At 37.7% G+C, this 14,771-nt stretch overlaps 1 protein-coding gene across 7 annotated transcripts in view; it reads right to left on the bottom strand.

Moving 5' to 3' along the window:
- Positions 1–14,771, bottom strand: part of DENND1A (DENN domain containing 1A) — a 673,977-nt gene that overhangs the window by 203,076 nt on the left and 456,130 nt on the right. The gene's annotated exons all lie outside the window — the stretch shown is intronic.

Genomic DNA, 14,771 nt, shown 5'->3' with positions numbered 1-14,771 from the left:
CTGAACTAACATGGTAGTTGTGTGAGTCAGATGCAAGAGATGCTGTGGCAGTAGAAATAGCAAGATTTGGAAACAAAGGATATGTGGAATGAAAGAGAATGTGGACTTGAGGATAACACAGAAATTACAAATCTGAGGGACTAGAAAGATAGCAATGTCTGCTATAGAAATGGGAAAGTCTGCAAAAGGGGTGAATTTGGAGGGGGAAAAGGCTGAGTCCTGTTCTGGACATGATGAGCTTTAGATGTCTAAAAGGCAATCAGTGATGCAGTATTGAAGCCCAATGAAGAGACTGAGGCTGAATGGATATACATCTGTGAACAATCAGCATGAAGATGATAATCTCATGGAAGCAGATGAGGTCACGTGAGAATAAAAAGGGAAGAGAATAAGGACCTAAGACAGAGTCTTGAGTAACACCCATACTCATGGGTAGTTAACCAGGAAAGGAGAATGAGGATGAAGAGGTATATAGGTAAGAAAACCAGCAGAGAGCAGTGTCATGGAAGCCCAGAAAGGAGAGGATCCAGGAAGAGGGAGGGGTCAATCAAGTCAAATGAAGCAAATAGATGGATAAGAAGAGGACTGAAAAAAGACTATTAGATTTGGCAATTAAGAGGTTATTGGTAACTTTGAAGTAAACTGTGGCAGTCAAATGATCAGGCTGGAAGCCAAAATGCAAAGGGTTGAGAAGAGTAGGAGAGGATAGGAAGTATAGCAGAGAGGAGACATTGAGTGTAAATACCTTTTTAAAGGAGTTGAGCTAAGAAAGGGAGTAGAAAGATAGCTGAAGAGTATGGCAAGGTCTAGTGAAGTGTTTTTGGATTTTTTTTTTTAAGGATGGAGAAGAGTTGGGCATGTTTGAAGGCAGTACGGAATTAGTAAATAAGGAAAAGGTGAAGATTAAAGCGAAAGGATGCCTGAAGTTGAAATTAATTGAATGTTGTAAAATGAAGATCTAGACACCTAGAAAAAGGTGTTTATATTCAATGCCTCCTGTCTCCTTACTGTCCTTTCCAGTTCTTACATTTATCTAAAATAGGAACTGTTTGTCTCAGAAAAGAGGAAGTTCCTTACTTATGGAAGTGTTCATACAGAATTGTGAGATCCCTTTAACTCTAACATGTTAAGCTTCATGTTCCAAAATTCTACGTTCTAAATTTCCTTCTGACTTTATTTTAGAGAGGTTAAATTCATTTGTTTTCCCTAAAAACAATTTAGCTGTAACATATACAATTAAATGCAGATAAAAGATATCTCTACCTAAGCTAAATGAGCCAGGGAAGTTTGAGCTAAAAGTAAATGTATATTTATATCTCTAGGTAGTCATTCAATATGAACATTATTTCTAACCTAATATGTGCCTACATATATATGTATATACATATGCATATATGTATATATTCTGGGAATATTTTAAAAGAAGCACCCCCCCCCCAAACTGTATTTCTGGCAGTTCAGGTTTAAAAGGTCAGATTTAAACTATCACCATGTTTCAAAATGCAATCTGTGCAATGCAGCATAATGAAATGGTTCAGTAAAGGTGCTAGTGGAAATTCTTTTAATTAGGTCCAAGCCTTTTCAGTTGTCAACATGAATAAACCAAGAAGCATCCTCTTACAAACACAACAGGAAAAAATAAAAATGGAATCTACCTTTGAAAAAATGGAAATGTTTGAAAAACAGAATTTATATCTTAAAAAATCATCACTTCCCTCAAATAAGCTCCCAACACCAAAATGGACAACCAAAAAATCCTAATTAAGGAGGGAACAAAAATTAATTCAAACTAAGCTAATCATGACCAAAAATATGAATCAAAAGATAAATGACTTCCTTCATATACAAAAAAACTTATCCATTCACATCTGCCAAACAAGAACTTTGGATCAGACAGTCTCTAAGGTTTCTTTTAGCTCCAATGTTTTAAAGTCTTTTCCAGCTCTCACAGTCTTTTTTCCTATGACATATCCAACACAACAGATCAATAACTGATTCCTTGAGATATGTGACATGTCCCCAATAGTTCTGGCTACTTATCAAATGATATCTACAAAAAGTCTACCAAAATACATTTTTTGACCTCAGGACCACAGCACAGTAGCAGAAGCATCACTAAGATTCCAATATTTTAAACCTTATAAACCAAACCAAGCCATTTGTACTTCGAATGTTTATCTATTAGTCTTTCAACTGACTAACAGCTGCAATTCCCAGAATTAAAAAAAAAACAACAACAAATGAATAAAACAAAAACTTAAAATAATTACAAGATTAGTATGATAGGTCTTTTATTGTTTTCTCAAACAAACAAAAAACCCCAAGCCCACAAATTTTCAAACCACGAACCATAAATTGATATGATATGGCACTGTGACATTTTAGAAAGAACATAGGACTTAGGGACCTAGTATCAAATTCTGGCTTTGCCAGTGACTTAATTGATGTCCTTGAACCAGATGCATCCCTACTCTGAGCCTTGGTTTTCTCATTTCTTTCTTTCTTTTTTTAAAAAAAATTTTAATTTTTTTTTTTTTTAGTTTTCTCATTTCTAAAACGAAGGGCTAAGACTAAGGTCTAAGGTCCTTTTCTTCCAAGCCTAACACTTTATATTTTAAGCTTCCTTCCAGTTGTAGCACTTTATTTATATACTGATTTTAATCTTCTATGCTCTGAGATCACTTCCAGCTTTAACATAAAATGTTAACCGATAGTCTATGTGTTAAAATTGTGTGTACTAATGTCCCTTCCCAGTTCTAACACTTTATGTTCTAAGTAAGGATCCTTCCAACTCTCAATACTTGATGTCAGAAGGTCTCTTATTATTGTTGTAACATTTTATTTTCTATCATTCTCTATTTTTAAGGTCCCTTACAGCTCTGACATTCTAGGTTCTATATTGTCTAAGTTTTTACATCACTTCTATCCCTGACTTTCTTCCATAAGTCCAAGTCATATTTAAAAGCCAAAAAACTCTGCCTTGACTTGTGTAGACAAGTGACTATTTTTACACAGAAAGGTCAGAAGGAAAAATGGTTGTCCAATTAGCATTTTCTAGTACATCAATAATCTAAATGTCATCAAAATAAATGTTATTCATTATGGCTGGCCTTCAATGGATTTATTTTAGCCACTGAAAAGTGGTATGTATTCAGGAATTAATAAAGTGTTTGGTGATTCCCCAGATAAAAGTGGAATTTGTCTCAACAATAATTCTGGTATGAAGAAGAAAGATATCCATTGGTAGTAGTGTAGCTAGGCTAAACCCACAGTGGATTACATAAACATGGCCACAAAGAACAAGCACAAGGGAGGGAGGGACATCTCTGCTCCTAGGAGGGTGGTGTGGGGAGTGGGAAGTATGTATAATAGATCTGCTTCACAGTGTCCCTGCTGTGATCAACACAACTTGATCCACTTACAGTTCCCAACACATGATGCATGAGAGAACTGACAGAAATTCAATTCTTGCAATGAAATGCATCTGCTCTCAGGTGGTAACAGCCAAGTATTAAGCAGTTTCAAGGAAAGGGAAAGACCCGGAGGAGCACCCTTCATTATCTGGATAACCAAAGGAAAAGAAATAAGGAATATTGCAAATGGGAGAGCCATCGCAGCAGCAGCTCCAAGCATTAATTACCCCAAGAAAAACGATCCCAGTTAAATCTTTGTTACGACAAATATTAAACCCAGCTGTGTTTATGTAGTAGTTGTGAAAAAAAAGGAGAACGCAGAAAACCGTGTACAATATCTGCAAGCGATGCCAGCTAATTGAATTCACTGGCAGGACTTCCTTTGCTATGCGCCAAACATCCTCCCAGATAAAATGGAGCTTTTAAACAGACCTGCAGAAATTGAATCAAGAAATTTTAACCAATAAAAAACAGCTCTTTGCTGGTATAAAAGTGAAGGAAAAGTCAATAATGAAAAGGAAGGAAGTGTCTTAAACATTTATGGCATTCCAAAGCTTGAAGTTTGGGAGTTTATTGGTGAGGGACCCTCTGATGTTCTACAGTACTCTTGCTTGGACTTCTTTAATGAAGTCTCATAAAGTCTAATAAAATACTCAATTGTTGACAAACCACGCACACGGCCAAGACCCCAGATTCACTTCATTGGGATGTGCCTTCCCCTAACTGTGGAATTAAGAAGTTAGAGAAGCTTTTGGTGTCTTGGGCTGGAAATCAGGAGACAGGCAAATTCCCCAGGAAGGTAAGGGTGACCCACTCAAAGTTCATTTCACAATTCACTTCAATCCCATTCAAACATTTATTAAGTGTGATCACAGGAGAACATTTCTGTTTGGCAATGAGGGGAAAAAAGACCAAGGTTATTTTTTTCTAAGAAAGGGAATTATTATTAGTATTAATATCACTACTACTCCTGATTGCTCACATCTCCATAGCTCATTACTATTTACAAAGCTCTTTCTCCACCTCCTCCATAGGTAGGCACTATAGATATTTCTCCTATTTTAGAGAGGGGGAAATGCAAACTCATAGTGACAGTCACTCAGCATCAGTGAATTAAGAAATCATAGAATGTTCAAGCTAAAGGGGACCATGGTATTGATATGGACACTTGGGCCCAGAGAAGACAAGTGATTTATGGGAAGTCATGTGGCTAATAAAAACCAGAGTTGGAAACTGAACTCAACTCCTGAATTCAGTGCTCAACTGGTGATCTTTCCTCTAGGTAATATGTCATATTACCTAGTCAAATCACCTGTCCAAGGTTACATAGTGAGGAAGTGGCAGAACTAGATCGTGAAGTCACTAATTTCAATATCCTTTAAGAAAGCAGATTGAATTCATTTCAACAAATGGACTTAATATATCCTCAGTTCTGTGGATACAAAAAAATGGAAAAACAATGTCTTCCTCTCAACAGTCTTTTGATCTAGTAGGAAGAATAATATAGATAAGTCTATCTATGTGGATGTATCTTTACCTAGATATGTGGCTATCTATATCTGTGTATCAAGATATAGCCACAAATAAGTTATTAAAGATATGCATAATTAAGGGTAAAATAGACATACAGGCAAAAGGTTCTAGGAAAATTTGGGGAAGGAGATATTAGGGAAATGGTTTCATGGAGGAGACAGCACCAGAGATGAGTCTGGAAGGAGAATGATTTTGGGATGTGAGAGGACTCTTTTGGCAAAGGGGGTAGCCTATACAAATGCACAGAAATGAAAAAAGACAGGACAACGATGGGAAAAAGGTAGTAGGATCCTAGGTCTAGAGCTGGAAGGGAACTAACAGGCCACTGAGTCTAATTTGCTAATTTTGTAGATGAGGAGCCAAGGCCCAGAGAAGTTAAGTGACCAGCCAAGGCCATCCAGGTGGACTAGAATGTAAAATGCGTCAAGGGGCACCGAGTAAAAGAAGGGTATAAAAGGATGCTAGAGATAGATTATGGAGGGTTTTAAATGCCACCTTGGGCAGTTTGTATTTTATCCTAGAAGCAATAGAAAGCCACTAAAGTTTTTTAGGCAGAAGAGTGCCATGGTCTTCTCTTGTCCCTGGGCCACCCAAAACCCATTCAGGAAGAAAGGATAGAGGGAATAGGGGCATCTTTCTTTTCTTGCCATCCCCCTCACCATGTCACTAAAAACCTATTTTGGATGGACTAGTAGCACCCCAGTGGTAGCATCCTTCCCTTCTTCCCTTCTTTCCCTTGACTCTTGTCAGGCTACTGAGTACCCATCCAGGATTGCTGGGCTGTGGGCAGATTTGCCATCACTAGGGCTTATTAAATGCTTTTAAATTCAGTTCTTTAAGTCATTCATGGTCAGACTTCTCAATTAGGAAGATCTTTTTAGCAGCTGTATGTAAGGTGGATAGGTGAGGGCAGATATCAGAGTCTATAACTTTTTGTGTCACAGATGGCTAAAAAAACCCTTCACAGACCCTAAGTTAAGAACCCCTGCTCAAATTGTGGTTTTCTTAAGCTGTGACAAGTGTATGATATGTGACAAGTAAGGTGTCCTCTTCCATGGGCAGTTATAGAGACAGGTTGATTGAGCATTTCTCCACACTCATCCTTTATATGGTTTTTAGCTGACTTTAGGTTTTATTATATTCCTCAGGTTGTCATCCAGTTTATTCCTGAAGATTCCAATGATGATAATCCTTTAAGTTCATACATAGTTCATTTAATATATAACATATTTAATTATTACGAAGTTTGGTGTATTGGAAAGAACTCCAACATTGGAATCAGAGGACATGTTTGAATCTCAGGAATTCTCCTTATGATTACTACTAGTACTACAAGTACAAAATCAATGAATACCAAGACTATGACTACCACCACTGCCACTGCCATCACCACCATTACCTCCATCATCAATGCTACCATGGAATATTTCAAGTAAGTTACCTGACCTTTCTAGGTCTTAGTTTACTGATTTGAAAAATGAATGGGTTGGACTACATAATCTTTAAAGTCCCTTATAGCTCTAAAATATGTGACTTGTTAAGTATTTCCCTATAGTTAATTGAATTTGGCCTCCATGTAACTTCTATCCATTCTTCCTTGTTCTCCACCCCTTCACTCCTGATTCCTATTGGAAGGATGTGTAGACACTCATCTCTCCATGATGTGCAGAGAATGACAGCTATCTCCACTCAAAAACAGACAACTCTGATATTTTTTCCTACCCTTTCCCAAAGTCAGTGTGGCAAAACAGAAGCTCCTCTGGATTTAGAATCAGAATATCCAGGTCTTAATCTTGGTTCTGTTACTTATTCCCCTTGGGCAAGTCATTTTCACCAATCATGAAGAAACATGAGGATATTGACTGAATGATTTCTAATTTCCCTTCCATCTTTAAATCCTGAGTCTCCATTCTTCCATAGTTAGGGTACATACTAGTAGATGTATCTTCTCTCCGTTATTATCTACCACTGTCTAATGTTGCTTCTCTTCCTCCCATCCCAAACAATTTGGGTACAAACCTTATTCTGAATGTGCTTCAAAAGCTCATACAACAGATATCTAGAGGTATAGATATAGATAGACAGACAGAATAAGTGAACATTTATTAAGTGCTTAAGATGTTCCAGGCACTGTGGTTTCTTGAAATATCAGAATTTAATGGGGTCTCAGAATTCATGTAGTCCATCCTATGCCTGAAAAGGGACCCTCTATAACACAGCTGACATAAAGTTGCTTATCTTTTGGTTAAGTGAGGAGGAACATACTATCTCCTGATGCAGTTTATCCTATTTCTAGACAACTTTAAGTGGTAGGAAGTTGTACTTTGTTGACATCAGTCCTAAGATTTGCCCCTCTACAACATCTACCCACAGTACCTGATTTCTCTTCCCCAAATAATGGAATAAAATTATAATGTTACATGGAACGAACTCAAAACCCTTCACCAGCCTGGCTACTCTCCTTTGAATATTCCCTAGTCTGTCTTAGTGGGAGGAAAATAAAGATATTTCAATATTTTTCCAAATCGTCCCCAAGCTGTTTATGATAATTCTGTGAAAGGAACACAATAGACAACAATGGCTCAAGGCCCCAAAAGATAAAAAGAACACTACCACCAAATGATCAGATAGGATCAAATACTGTGTGTCGGTAGGTACTAGAGGGAGAGAATAATGACTTTGGAGTCAGAGGACCCGATTTTGTGTCCCACCTTTGATGCTGCCCCCTTATAATTTATCATCCAATTTCTGCTTGAATGCCTATGGTGACAAGAATAGTAAGGCAGTCTCTTTCCTCTTTAGACAGCTTTATCTTGCTATATAGTCGTGGATGTCACTTCACCTTATAAGGAAGCAAGGTAGTATAAGGGAGAGAATAATGACTCTGGAGTCAGAGGACCCGATTTTGTGTCCCACCTTTGATGGCCATATATTGACTTAGAAAACCACTTATTAACATCATCCATGTTCTATTGTGTTTTTGTTTTGTTAACTATTTTCCAATTATCTTTTAATCTGGTTGGGACTGCACTGGAGAGTGTTACAAAGCATGTGTTTGACACCTCTTGTCTGGATGATAATAATTTATTTATTTTTTAAAATTTACTATATATTGGGGCAGCTAGGTGGCACAGTGGATAGAGCACTGGCCCTGGATTCAGGAGGACCTGAGTTCAAATCCGGCCTCAGACACTTGACACTTACTAGCTGTGTGACCCTAGGCAAGTCACTTAACCCCAATTGCCTCACCAAAAAAAATTACTATATATTTATTTTTAACATTTAAAAAAAATTTGAGTTCTTAATTCTCTCCGTCCCATTAGGCCTTTACCCACTCAATTGAGAATATAAGTAATATGATATCACTTATACATGTGAAATCATACAAAATAAAAATTAGCCATGTTGCAAAGAAAGAAAGCAAAATAAAGAAAGTGACAAAATTATACTTCAATGGGCACTCAGAATTTATCAGTTCTCTCTAGATAACATTTTTTTTCCTTTGGTGGAGCAATGAAGTTAATTGACTTGCCAGGGCCAGTGCTTTATCCACTGTATCACCTAGCTGCCCCCAGGTGGATAACGTTTTTTAATCATGAGTCCTTTCAGAATTGTCTTGGATCATTATATTGGTCAGAGAAGCTAAGTCTTTCAAGTTGATCATCATTACAATATAGCTGTTACTATGTACAATGATCTGGTTCTGCTAACTTCATTTAGTTTGTATAAATCTTCCCAGGCTTTTCTGAAATCATCCCCCTTGTCATTTCTTATAGCACAATAGCAATCCATCACAATAATATATCAGAACTTGTTCAGTCATTACCCAACTGATAGACATTTCTTCAATTTCTAATTCTTTGCCATCACAAAAAAAAAAGTTGCTTAAAATTTTTTTTTACATATAGATCCTTTTCTCTTTCCTTTGATCTCTTTGAAATACAGGACTAGTATTGGTATTGCTGTGTTGAAGGGCATGCACAGTTTTATAGCCCTTTGGGCATAGTTTCAAATTGTTCTCCAGAATGATTGGACCAATTCATATTTCCACCAAAAGTTCATTTTTGTACCTATTTCCCCATATCACTTTCAGTCACTTCTGATAGGTAGGTATGAGGTGGTCAAGTGGGGCATAGTGATTAATTTTTATAAATTTGACTCAATTCCCTATATATTTGAGAAATAAGGCTTATATCAGAAAAATTTGCTGTAAAAGTTTTTGATATTACTTTACCATCTATGGTACCTGTTAGCAAAATGTGTTTTCCCTCATTATCTCTCTAATTAAGGCTATTTTTGTTTTTGCTTTGTATAGATCATGATTATTACCCCTGCCTTTTTTACTTCAGCTGAAGCATAATAGATTTTGCTCCAGTCCCTTATGTTAATTGTCTTCCTGTTTCAAGTGTGCCTCTTGTGAACAACATATTGTGGGATTCTAGTTTCTAATCCATTCTGCTAATAACTTCTGTTTTATGGGTGAGTTCATTCCATTCACATTCATTGTTGTGATTACTAACTGCACATTACCCTCCATTCTATTTTCTTCTGTTTATCCTTTCCTCTCTCTCTTTTCACCCTATTCTTCCTTAAAAGTCTGTTTTACTTCCAACCACTGCCTCCCTTAAGCCACCTTCCCTTTTATTACATTCCGCTATGCCTCACCCCCTCTCTCTTATCTCTTTTTCCTCCAATTTCCCTATTAGGTAGGCTAGATTTCTACACCCAACTGAACATGCATATATACATATATATGTATATATACACATACATACATATATACACATATCTTTTTTTCTTCCCTCTTTAAACTAATACCAATGACAGTCAGTTTCAAGTATTGTTTACTACCATGATCCCCATTTTCCCTTCTACTGTAAAAGCTTTTCTTCAAGTACCTCTTTTATGTGAGATAATTTTCCTCATTTTTCATCTTTCTCCCCCCTTCTCTTGTGTATTACTCTTTCCCTTAATTTTTTTTTTTGAGATCATCCCAATGTGACTGACACACTTATGCCCTCTGTCTATGTAGACTCCTTCTAACTTCCTTCATAATGATAAGGGTAGGTATGAGGTGGTCAACTGGGGAATGGTTGTGTATCATTTTCCCATACAGAATTGTAAACACTTTAATTTTACTGAGTCTCTTAGATTACTCCTTCATATTGACCTTTTTATGTTCCTCTTGAGTCCTGTGTTTGAATGGCAAATTTTCTATTTGGCTCTCATCTTTTCATCAGGAATGCTTGAAAGTCCTCTATTTCACTAAATGTCCATTTTCCCTGGAAGGACTACATTCAGTTTTGTAATCCTGGCTCCTTTGCTTTCCAGAATATTATATTCTAAGCCCTCCACTCATCTAACTTGGAAGCTGCTAAATTTTGTGTGATCCTAACTGTGGTTCCACTTAATCTAGAAGCTCTGGAATTTGGCTTTAATATTCCTGGGAGATTTTATTTTGGGATCTCTTTCAGAAGATGATTGGTAGATCCTTTAAATGTCCATTTTACTTCCTGGATCTAAGATATTAGGGCAGTTTTCTTTTATAATTTTTTTCATTTATTTAGAATTTTATTTTCTCCCAATTACATATTATAATTTCTTGAAATATGACATGTAGGCTCTTTTTTTTTTTTTGGCAGGGCAATGAGGGTTAAGTGACTTGCCCAGTGTCACACAGCTAGTATCAAGTGTCTGAGACCAAATTTGAACTCAGGTCCTCCTGAATCCAGGGCCAATGCTCTATCCACTGTGCCACTTAGCTGCCCCCTCTAGGCTCTTTTTTTTATCATGACTTTCAGGTAGTCCAAATATTCTTAAATTATCTCTCCTGAATCTCTTTTCTAAGACAATTATTTTTCAGATGAGATATTTCACGTTTTCTTCTTCTATCTTTTGTCTTTTTTTAAAATGGTTCTTGATTTCTCATGCAGTCATTAGTTTCCACTTAACCAATTCTAATTTTAAGGAATATTATTATTATTATTATTATTATTATTATTATTATTATTATTATTATTATTATTGCCAGGCAATGAGGGTTAAGTGATTTGCCCAGGGTCACACAGCTAGTAAGTGTCAAGTGTCTGAGGCCACGTTTGAACTCCTGAATCCAGGGCTGGTGTTTTATCCACTGCACCACCTAGCTGCCCCCTATTATTTTTTAAAGTAATAAACATTTTTATTTGTAGTTTTGGGTTCCAATTTTTATCCCTCCTTCCTTTTTCCTGAGGTGGCAAGCAATCAGATATAGGTCATATGTGTAAGATTATATAAAACATTACCATATTAGTCATTTTGTATAAGAAAACTTGAATAAAAGAAAAAAAAAAGAAAGTGAAAAATAGATGCTTCAGTCTGTGTTTCATCAATATCAGTTCTTTCTTTGGAGGAGGATAGTATGTTTCATTGTTAGTCCTTTGGGTTTGTCTTAGATCATTGTACTGTTGAGAATACTTCAGTGTTTCACAGTTCTTCAAACAATATTGCTGTCTCTGTGTACAATGTTCTCTTGGTTCTGTTCTCCTCACTATACATCAGTTCATACAAGTCTTTCCAGGCCTTTCTGAAATCATCCTGCTTGTCATTTCTTATAGCACAACAATGTTCCATCACCATCATATACCACAGCTTGTTTAGCCATTCCCCAACTGATGGGCATTCTTTTGATTTCCAGTTCTTAGGCACCACAACAAGAGCTACTAATATATCTATCTCTATAGATATATAGAGACATAGAGATATAGGAGGCAGCTAGGTGGCACAGTGGATGAAGCACCAGCCCTGGATTCTGGAAGACCTGAGTTCAAATATGGCTTCAGACACTTGACACTTACTAGCTGTGTGACCCTGGGCAAGTCACTTAACCCTCATTGCCCTGCCCCCCCAAATATATATCTATATTTAGCTGTGTGTGTATTTCTCTTTTTTTTTTCCCTTTGCAGGGCAATGAGGGTTAAGTGACTTGCCCAGGGTCACATAGCTAGTAAGTGTCAAGTGTCTGAAGCCAGATTTGAACTCAGGTCCTCCTGAATCCAGGGACAGTGCTTTCTCCATTGCTCCATCTAGCTGCCTCTGCCAATTCTGTTTTTTTAAGGTATTATTTTCTTTATTAATTTTTGTGCTTCCTTTACCAAGCTGTTAATTGTTTTTCATAATTTTCTTGCCACACTCTCATCTCTTTTCCCAATTTTTCCTCTACCACTCTTACCTTTCTTTAACTCTTCCAGAAATTCTTGCTAAGCTTGTGTCTAATTTGCAGTTTTTTTCCTTTGAGGCATTGCTATCTTCTTCTAGTTTGTGTTTTGGTTGTCCCTGATACTGTAGTAGCTTTTTGTGGTCAAGTTCTTTTTTTGTTGTTGCTCATTTTTCCAGTCTATTTCTTGACTCTGATCTTTATGTTAAAGTTGTGTTCTGTTTACCTGGGGGTGAGGAGGCACTGTCTCAACCTTTGGGCTTTTACATGCTGCTGCTTTACGGAATAGTTCTAGAGGTCTGAAAATCTTTGGTGCTTCCAAGGTCACTGAGAAGAGGTATGGTCACTGTTCTCCTGGTCTGTGCTCTGGTCTTTACTCAGGAAAGGCCCTTACTCTTCTGCTGCTAGCTACAAGCACTAGTGCTCCTCTCTGCCCTAGAATTGCAACCAGGGCCTCTTTTCCCTTATCACTGACTAAAAACACTCCTCTCCACCCTGAGACTGAGACTTAGAATGGTAAATGGGCAAAAGAGTTGCCAAACAGCACTAAGTACTATACCAGTGCCAGCAGAAGTTCCCTTGTAATCTCTTCTGAGCAGCTTTCTGACCACTTCACCATCTCTGAGGGGAGAGCTCCCAAAGCTGGAGGTAGGGCCCTTGCTCCCTAATGACCATGACTGCTCCTCTCTGCCCTGGTACTGTGACTCAGAACTGGGTAAAGGTTAACAGCTGCCAGGTGGTCCCTGCTCCTGCCCCTAGTGTTAGCATAGTGTTAGCATCCCTGGGATCTCTTTCTACCCAGATGTTCCCTACCATTGCTGGGGGCTGGGTTCTTCCCCACTGCTGCTGCCAACTACAGCCCAGTATTGCCACTTCTATTGCTGCTCTGCACACCTGACCAGCTCCCACACAAGTGCCTGCAGATATTTCTATCTTCCTAAGCTGCCCTGGGCTAGAAAAATGACTCACTGTGACTTTTTCTTGGTTTTGCTGATCAGAATTTGGTTTGGTGCATTTTTTGTGTTGTTGTAGAAGAGGTTTTGTGGGAGCTGGAGCAAAGTTGCCAACCTCTCACTTTATTATATTGACACCCTCCAATTTACAATGCCCCAATATTTACACATATACTTTCACTTAAACATTTTCAAAATAAATTATCTTGGGGTAGCTAGGTGGCACAGTGGATAAAGCACTAGCCCTGGATTCATGAGGACCTGAGTTCAAATTCAACCTCAGACACTTGACACTTACTAGCTGTGTGGCCCTGGGCAAGTCACTTAACCTCAATTGCCTCACCCAAAAAAAAAAAAAAAGCAAAAACAAATTATCTCCTTCTCCCCATAGCCATGCCACCTAAAATAGGCAGGCAATAGCATCACAATGAAATACTAGTAGCTTAATTTTCATTCTGACTAGGGGAGGACATTCAGTGGGGCCTAGGAGAATACAAGCTGAAATAAGTGCTCCCTAATTCCCCAAGGGAAGGTGCAGTTAGGTCGCATAGTGGATAGAGCACTGGGTCTGATGTCAGGAAGACCTCATTTCAAATCTGACATCAGATACTTACTAGCTGTGTGACCCTAGGCAAGTCATTTAACCTTGCTTGCCTCAGTTTCCTCATCTGTAAAATGAGCTGGAGAAGAAAATGGCTAAACACTCCAGTATCTTTGCCAAGAAAATGGGGGTAGGAAGAGTGAGAAATGACTAAAACGATAGAACAACAGTTCCCAAGAACCTCAGCATTAACCTTGCCTTTGACTCATGGATATCTGGTACTGGCAAGGCTAGACAGAACTGTTAGTTATCATTTATAATAATTAAATGTTCCTTCCGTCTTTTCTTTCTGCTAAGTCCCCTCTCATGTCACTGTATTTATAAATAGATATTAATTTTTTAAATCTGATGACTGAAGGCCTTACTTCAGAGGTATAACAATTTTTCCACATGCTAGAACATAAAGTACAGGAATGGTATGGATAGAAGGGACCATTTGTTATCATCCTTGACTCAATTTGTTCAAGTTAAAAACACCTTTCCCCCTACATTCTAACTTCAAAGAGAGAAGTTTACTTGAGGACACTATCAAAAGTGAAGGGTATCAGTGAAGGTGGCAGACTAGTTTCCAGATGCTCCTGAAAAATATAACAAGTATCTAGATCCCAGGGTTACTACCAAACTCTATAGTGGAACTTATGCGAACCTCATAGGTGTGATAATTTTTTTTAATAACTGGTTTCTCAAAGTCACCTAGAATGAATAACTGTCCAATTACTCCCAGTTTAGTGCAGATTATGCCCATAGTAGTATTTACTTTTAAAAGTAAATTTTATAGTTTTGGTTTTTTTTTTTGGCAGGGCGATGGGGCTTAAGTGACTTGCCCAAGGTCACACAGCTAGTAAGTGTCAAGTGTCTGAGGCCGGACTTGAACTCAGAAACTCCTGAATCCAGGGCCGGTGCTTTATCCACTGCGCCACCTAGCTGCCCCCATTTTATAGTTTTTAATGAACAAAATCCATTTCCTCTTCCACTCTCTCCTTTAATTGAGAAAAGAAAAAGAAAAACAATACTCTTGTGATAAATATTTTGTCAAGTAAAACTAATTCCCTCATTAGTGATGTCCAAAAATATAA

Source organism: Dromiciops gliroides, chromosome 2 (assembly GCF_019393635.1).
Source record: "Dromiciops gliroides isolate mDroGli1 chromosome 2, mDroGli1.pri, whole genome shotgun sequence".
Taxonomy (NCBI): domain Eukaryota; kingdom Metazoa; phylum Chordata; class Mammalia; order Microbiotheria; family Microbiotheriidae; genus Dromiciops; species Dromiciops gliroides.
The sequence above is the reverse complement of the archived record's forward strand: the minus strand, read 5'-3'. Positions and strand labels throughout refer to the sequence as shown.